Raw genomic sequence first — 8,333 nt, forward strand, 5'->3', positions numbered from 1 at the left:
CCCCCTAACTGTGCACCGTTGCGAAGGTTCATTGTTTCGAAGCACCACGTGATGATCGGGTGTGATAGATTCTAACGTTCAAATACAACGGGTGTTGACGAGCCTAGCATGTACAGACATGGCCTCGGGACACATGCGAAACACTTAGGTTGACTTGACGAGCCTAGCATGTACAGACATGGCCTTGGAACACGGAGGACCGAAAGGTCGAGCATGAGTCGTATGGTAGATACGATCAACATGAAGATGTTCACCGATGATGACTAGTCCGTCTCACGTGATGATCGGACACGGCCTAGTTGACTTGGATCATGTAGTCACTTAGATGACTAGAGGGATGTCTATCTGAGTGGGAGTTCATAAGATGAACTTAATTATCCTGAACATAGTCAAAAGGTCTTCGCAAATTATGTTGTAGCTCGCGCTTCAGTTATACTGTTTAGATATGTTCCTAGAGAAAATTTAGTTGAAAGTTGATAGTAGCAATTATGCGGACTAGGTCCGTAAACTGAGGGTTGTCCTCATTGCTTCATAGAAGGCTTATGTCCTTAATGCACCGCTCAGTGTGCTGAACCTCGAACATCGTCTGTGGATGTTGCGAACATCTGACATACATATTTTAATAACTACGTGATAGTTCAGTTAAACGGTATAGAGTTGAGGCACCGAAGACGTTTTGAAACGTCGCGAAACATATGAGATGTTTCGAGGGCTGAAATTGGGATTTCAGGCTCGTGCCCACGTCAAGAGGTATAAGACCTCCGAGGATTTTCTTAGCCTGCAAACTAAGGGAGAAAAGCTCAATTGTTGAGCTTGTGCTCCGATTGTCTGAGTACAACAATCATTTGAATCGAGTGGGAGTTGATCTTCCAGATGAGATAGTGATGTTTCTCCGAAGTCATTACCACCAAGCTACTAGAGCTTCGTGATGAACTATAATATATCGGGGACATATATGATGATCCTTGAGATATTCGTGATGTTTGACACCACAAAAGTAGAAATCAAGAAGGAGCATCAATTGTTGATGGTTCGTGAAACCACTAGTTTCAAGAAGGGAAAGGGCAAGAAGGGATACTTCATGAAAAGGCAAATCAGCTGCTGCTCTAATGAAGAAACCCAAAGTTGAACCCAAACCCGAGACTAAGTGCTTCTGTAATAAGGGGAACAACCACTGGAGCAGAATTACCCTAGATACTTGGTAGATGAGAAGGCTGGCAAGGTCGGTAGAAGTATATTGGATATACATTGTGTTAATGTGTACTTTACTAGTACTCCTAGTAGCACCAGGGTATTAGATACCGGTTCGGTTACTAAGTGTTAGTAACTCGAAATAAAAGCTACGAAATAAACGGAGACTAGCTTAAAGGTGAGCTGGCGATATGTGTTGGAAGTTTTTCCCAAGCTTGATGTGATCAAGCATCGCATGCTCCCTCTACCATCGAGAATGGTGCTTGCGCTGAGCATAGACATGATTGGATTATGTCTATCGCAATACGGTTATTCATTTAAGGAGAATAATGGTTACTCTGTTTATTTGAATAATACCTTCAATGGTTTTGCACCTAAAATGAATGGTTTGTTGAATCTCGATCGTAGTGATACACATGTTCATGCCAAAAGATATAAGATAGTAATGATAGTACCACCTACTTGTGGCACTACCACGTAAGTCATATCGGTATAAAACGCATGAAGAAGCTCCATGTTAATGGATCTTTGGGCTCACTCGTTTTGAAAAGTTTGAGACATGCGAACCATGTCTATTGGTGTATATGCATGAAGAAACTCCATGCAAATGGACCGTTTGGACTCACTTGATTTTTGAATCACTTGAGACATGCAAATCATACCACATGGGCAAGATGACTGAAAGCCTCGTTTTTAGTAAAATGGAACTAGAAAGCAACTTGTTGGAAGTAATACATTTTGATGTGTGCAGTCCAATGAGTGCTGAGGCATGTAGTGGATATTGTTATGTTCTTACTTCACAGATGATTTGAGTAGATGTTGAGTATATTTACTTGATGAATCATGAGTCTGAATTATTCAAAGGTTCAAGTAATTTCAGGGTGAAGTTGAAAGATCGTCGTGACAAGAGGATAAAAGATCTATGATATGATCATAGAGATGAATATCTGAATTACGAGTTTGGCACAGAATTAAGACATTGTGGAAATTGTTTCACAACTAATACAGCCTGGAACACCATAGTGTGATGGTGTGTCCGAACATCATAACTGCACCCTATTGGATATGATGCATACCATGATGTCTCTTATCGAATTACCACGATAGTTTATGGGTTAGGCATTAGAGACAACCACATTTACTTTAAATAGGGCACCACGTAATTCCGATGAGATGACACCGTATGAACTATGGTTTAGAGAAACCTAAGCTGTCATTTCTTAAAAGTTTGGGGCTGCGATGCTTATGTGAAAAGGTTTCAGGCTGATAAGCTCGAACCCAAAGCGGATAAATGCATCTTCATAGGACACCCAAAACAGTTGGGTATACCTCCTGTCTCAGATCCGAAAGCAATAAGGGATTGTTTCTAGAATCGGGTCCTTTCTCGAGGAAAAGTTTCTCTCGAAGGAATTGAGTGGGAGGATGGTGGAGACTTGATGAGGTTATTGAACCATCACTTCAACTAGTGTATAGCAGGGCACAAAGAGTTGTTCCTGTGGCACCTACACCAATTGAAGTGGAAGCTTATGATATTGATCATGAGACTTCGGATCAAGTCACTCCCAAACCTCGTAGGATGACAAGGATGCGTACTACTTCAGAGTGGTACGTAATACTGTCTTGGAAGTCATGTTGCTAGACAACAATGAACCTACGAGCTATGGAGAAGCGATGGTGGGCCCGGATTCCGATAAATTTCTCGAGGCCATAAAATCCGAGAGAGGATCCATGTATGAAAACAAAGTGTAGACTTTGGAAGAACTACTTGATGGTCATAAGGCTATTAGGTACAGATGGATTTTAGAAGGAAGACGGATAGTGATGGTAAATATCACCATTAAGAAAGATCGACTTGTCGTTAAGATTTTTTTTCCGACAAGTTCAAGGAGTTGACTATGATGAGACTTTCTCACTCGTAGCGATGCTAAGAGTCTGTTGGAATTATATTAGCGAGTACTGCATTATTTATGAAATCTTGCAGATAGGATGTCAAAACATTGTTTCCTCGACGATTTTCTTGAGGAAAGATTGTATGTGATACAACCGGAAGGTTTTGTCAATCCTGAAAGATGCTAATAAGTATGCAAAGCTCCAGCGATCCTTCTAAGGACTGGAGTAAGCATCTCAGAGTTGGAATGTATGCTTTGATGAGATGATCAAAGATTTTGGGTGTATACAAAGTTTATCAGAAACTTGTATTTCCAAAGAAGTGAGTGGGAGCACTATAGAATTTCTGATGAATATATGTTGTTGACATATTGTTGATCAGAAATGAAGTAGAATTTCTGGAAAGCATATAGGGTTATTTGGAAAGTGTTTTTCAATGGAAAGCCTGGATTAAGCTACTTGAACATTGAGCATCAAGATCTATAAGGATAGAAATGCTTAATGGTACTTTCAAATGAGCACATAACTTGACATGATCTTGAAGGTGTTCAAGATGGATCAGTCAAAGAAGGAGTTCTTGCCTGAGTTGTAAGGTATGAAGTTAAGACTTAAAGCTCGACCACGGCAGAAGAAAGAGGAAGGACGAAGGTCGTCTCCTATGCTTTTGTCATAGGCTCTCTACAGTATGATATGCTATGTACCGCACCTGAAGTGTGCCTTGCCATGAGTCAGTCAAGGGGTACAAGAGTGATCCAAGATTGGATCACAGGACAGCGGTCAAAGTTATCCTTAATAACTAGTGGACTAAGGAATTTTCTCGATTATGGAGGTGGTAAAAGAGTTCATCGTAAAGGGTTACGTCGATGCAAACTTTGACACTAATCCAGATTATTCTGAGTAGTAAACTGGATTCGTATAGTAGAACAGTTATTTGGAATAGCTCCAAATAGAACGTGATAGCTGCATCCGGGAGATGACATAGAGATTTGTAAAGCACAAACGGATCTGAAAGATTCAGACCCGTTGACTAAAACCTCTCTCACAAGCAAAACATGATCAAACCCAGAACTCATTGAGTCTTAATCACATGATGATGTGAACTAGTTTAGTGACACTAGTAAACTCTTTGGATGTTGGTCACATGGCGATGTGACATGTGAGTGTTAATCACATGGCGATGTGAACTAGATTATTGACTCTGGTGCAAGTGGGAGACTGTTGGAAATATGCCCTAGAGGCAATAATAAATTGATTATTATTATATTTCCTTGTTCATGATAATCGTTTATTATCCATGCTAGAATTGTATTGATAGGAAACTCATATACATGTGTGGATACATAGACAACACCATGTCCCTAGTAAGCCTCTAGTTGACTAGCTCGTTGATCAATAGATGGTTACGGTTTCCTGACCATGGACATTGGATGTCGTTGATAGCGGGATCACATCATTGGGAGAATGATGTGATGGACAAGACCCAATCCTAAGCCTAGCACTTAGATCGTGTAGTTCATTTGCTAAAGCTTTTCTAATGTCAAGTATCATTTCCTTAGACCATGAGATTGTGCAACTCCTGGATACCGTAGGAATACTTTGGGTGTGCCAAACGTCACAATGTAATTGGGTGGCTATAAAGGTGCACTGCGGGTATCTCCGAAAGTATCTGTTGGGTTGGCACGAATCGAGACTGGGATTTGTCACTCCCTGTAAACGGAGAGGTATCTCTGGGCCCACTCGGTAGGACATCATCATAATGTGCACAATGTGATCAAGGAGTTGATCACGGGATGATGTGTTCCGAAACGAGTAAAGAGACTTGCCGGTAACGAGATTGAACAAGGTATCAGGATACCGACGATCGAATCTCGGGCAAGTACAATACCGCTAGACAAAGGGAATTGAATACGGGATTGATCGAATCCTCGACATCGTGGTTCATCCGATGAGATCATCGTGGAACATGTGGGAACCAACATGGGTATCCAGATCCCGCTGTTGGTTATTGACCGGAGAACGTCTCGGTCATGTCTGCATGGTTCCCGAACCCGTAGGGTCTACACACTTAAGGTTCGATGATGCTAGGCTTATAAAGGAAGTTTGTATGTGGTTACCGAATGTTGTTCGGAGTCCCGGATGAGATCCCGGACGTCATGGGGAGTTCCGGAATGGTCCGGAGGTAAAGATTTATATATGGGAAGTCCTGTTTTGGTCATCGGAAAAGTTTCGGGTTTTATCGGTAACGTACCGGGACCACCGGGAGGGTCCCGGGGGTCCACCAAGTGGGGCCACCAGCCCCGGAGGCTTGCATGGGCCAAGAGTGGTAAGGGACCAGCCCCTGAGTGGGCTGGTGCGCCTCCCACAAGGCCCAAGGCGCAGCTAGGAGGAGAAAGGGGAAACCCTAGGCACAGATGGGCCTAAGGCCCACCCTAGGGCGCGCCCCCCTCTCCCCCTCTTGGCTGCGCCCCCTCCATCTAGGGCTGCCACCCCTCTAGGGGTGGGAACCCTAGAGGGGGCGCACCCTCCTCCCCTCCTCCTATAAATAGTTGAGGTTTGGGGCTGCCCAACAGATGACGATTTGATCTCTCCCTGGCGCAGCCCTACCTTTCTCCTCCTCGTCTCTTGTGGTGCTTGGCGAAGCCCTGCTGGAGTACCATGCTCCTCCACCACCACCACGCCATTGTGCTGCTGCTGGATGGAGTCTTCCTCAACCTCTCCCTCTCTCCTTACTGGATCAAGGCATGGGAGACGTCACCGGGCTGTACGTGTGTTGAACGCGGAGGTGCCGTCCGTTCGGCACTAGGATCTCCGGTGATTTGGATCACGACGAGTACGACTCCTTCAACCCCGTTCTCTTGAACGCTTCCGCATAGCGATCTACAAGGGTACGTAGATGCACTCTCCTTCCCCTCGTTGCTGGTTTCTCCATAGATAGATCTTGGTGACACGTAGGAAAATTTTGAATTTCTGCTACGTTCCCCAACAACTTTATCATGATCCTTTATTCTAGTAATGAAAGGTGGTTTCTCAATATAAGTGGTAGGAACAATAGTATCAACATTATAAGTGATAGTCTTTTCTTCAACTTTAATAGGTTCAACTACTTTTACTTCAATGGGAGGATGATATTTAATCCACTTCTCCTTAGGGAGATCAACATGAGTAGCAAATGATTCACAAAAAGAAGCTACTATCTCATAGTCAAGTCCATATTTAGTGCTAAATTCACGAAAAGCATCGGTGTCCATAAAAGATTTAACACAATCAAACTTAGGTGTTATACATGACTCCTTACCTTCGTCGAGTTCCCAATCTTCATAGTTGCGTTTAATTCTTTCCAATAAATCCCATTTGAATTCAATAGTCTTCATCATAAAAGATCCGGTACAAGAAGTATCGATCATGGAGTGATTATTGAGAGAAAGCCGAGCATAAAATTTTTGAATAATAATTTATCTTGAGAGCTCATGATTGGGGCATGAATATAACATTGACTTAAGCCTCCCCCAAGCTTGAGCGATGCTTTCTCCTTCACGAGGCCAAAAATTATATATATAATGACAATCACGATGAACCAGATGCATAGGATAAAAGTTCTGATGAAATTCCAATTTTAATCGGTTGTAGGTCCATGATCCAATATCATCACATAGCCTAAACCATGTCAATGCCTTTCCCTTCAAAGATAAAGGGAAGACCTTCTTCTTGATAACATCCTCGGGCAAACCTGCAAGCTTAAATAATCCACAAACTTCATCCACATAGATTAGGTGCAAATCGGGATGCAATGTTCCATCTCCTGTAAAAGGATTAGCTAGCAGTTTCTCTATCATACCCGAAGGAATTTCAAAGTAAACATTTTCAGTAGGTTCAGTAGGTTGAGGAGCAACTCTTTGCTCTATTGTTCGGGGTGAAGATACCCCGAACAAGCCCCTCAATGGATTACTTTCCATAGTAACAAGTGACAATAAATTTCAGCACACTATAAATTTTTCCTTACCAAATTCCACCTACCAAAGGCGCTTCACTCCCCGACAACGGCGCCAGAAAAGAGTTTTGATGACCCACAAGTATATGGGATCTATCATAGTCCTTTTGATAAGTAAGAGTGTCGAACCCAGCGAGGAGCAGAAGGAAATGATAAGCAGTTTTCAGTAAGGTATTCTCTGCAAGCACTGAAATTATCGGTAACAAACAGTTTTGTGATAAGGTAATTTGTAATGGGTAACAAGTAATAAAAGTAAACAAGGTGCAGCAAGGTGGCCCAATCCTTTTTGTAGCTAAGGACAATCCTGGACAAACTCTTATATAAAGGAAAGCGCTCCCAAGGACACATGGGAATTATCGTCAAGCTAGTTTTCATCAAGCTCATATGATTCGCGTTCGTTATTTTGATAATTTGATATGTGGGTGGACCGGTGCTTGGGTACTGCCTTTACTTGGACAAGCATCCCACTTATGATTAATCCATCTTGCAAGCATCCGCAACTACAAAAGAAGTATTAAGGTAAACCTAACCATAGCATGAAACATATGGATCCAAATCAGCCCCTTACGAAGCAACGCATAAACTAGGGTTTAAGCTTTTGTCACTCTAGCAACCCATCATCTACTTATTACTTCCCAGTGCCTTCCTCTAGGCCCAAACAATGGTGAAGTGTCATGTAGTCGACGTTCACATGACACCACTAGAGGAAAGACAACATACATCTCATCAAAATATCGAACGAATACCAAATTCACTTGACTACTTATAGCAAGACTTCTCCCATGTCCTCGGGAACAAACGTAACTACTCACAAAGCATATTCATGTTCATAATCAGAGGGGTATTAATATGCATAAAGGAACTCAGCATATGATCTTCCACCAAATAAACAAACTAGCATCAACTACAAGGAGTAATCAACACTACTAGCAACCCGCAGGTACCAACCTGAGGTTTTGAGACAAAGATTGGATACAAGAGATGAACTAGGGTTTGAGATGAGATGGTGTTGGTGAAGATGTTGATGGAGATTGACCCCCTCTCGATGAGAGGATCGATGGTGATGATTTCCCCCTCCCGGAGGGATGTTTCCCCGGCAGAACAGCTCTGCCGAAGCCCTAGATTGGTTCCGCCAAGGTTCCGCCTCGTGGCGGCGGAGTTTTGTCCCGAGAGCTTGCTTATAATTTTTTTCCAGGGCGAAAGACTTCATATAGCCAAAGATGGGCATCGGAGGCCTGCCAGGGGGCCCACGAGACAGGGGCGCGCC

This window comes from Triticum aestivum, chromosome 3A, assembly GCF_018294505.1.
Source record: "Triticum aestivum cultivar Chinese Spring chromosome 3A, IWGSC CS RefSeq v2.1, whole genome shotgun sequence".
NCBI classification, from domain to species: domain Eukaryota; kingdom Viridiplantae; phylum Streptophyta; class Magnoliopsida; order Poales; family Poaceae; genus Triticum; species Triticum aestivum.